The sequence below is a fragment of the Populus euphratica genome, unplaced genomic scaffold (assembly GCF_000495115.2).
Source record: "Populus euphratica unplaced genomic scaffold, PopEup_1.0 scaffold208.1, whole genome shotgun sequence".
NCBI lineage: Eukaryota > Viridiplantae > Streptophyta > Magnoliopsida > Malpighiales > Salicaceae > Populus > Populus euphratica.
This window is the reverse complement of record NW_011500091.1, coordinates 246,285-246,484: the sequence shown is the minus strand read 5'-3', so window position 1 is coordinate 246,484 and position 200 is coordinate 246,285.

Sequence of the window (200 nt, the reverse complement as noted above, 5' to 3'; positions counted from 1 at the left end):
AATAAGGTCATTTGGACTTCTAAAACTCTAGATATAGGCCAAACACTAAACAGTGCTTGGGTTAGAGGATAGATTTTTAGATATAGGCCAAACACTAAACAGTGCTTAGGTTAGAGGATAGATTTAGACTTCTTTGTTGTTCCTACAATTTGGATTTGAAAATGGCCTTTTTAAATCTTGGGCTCTATGAAAGTTGTAGG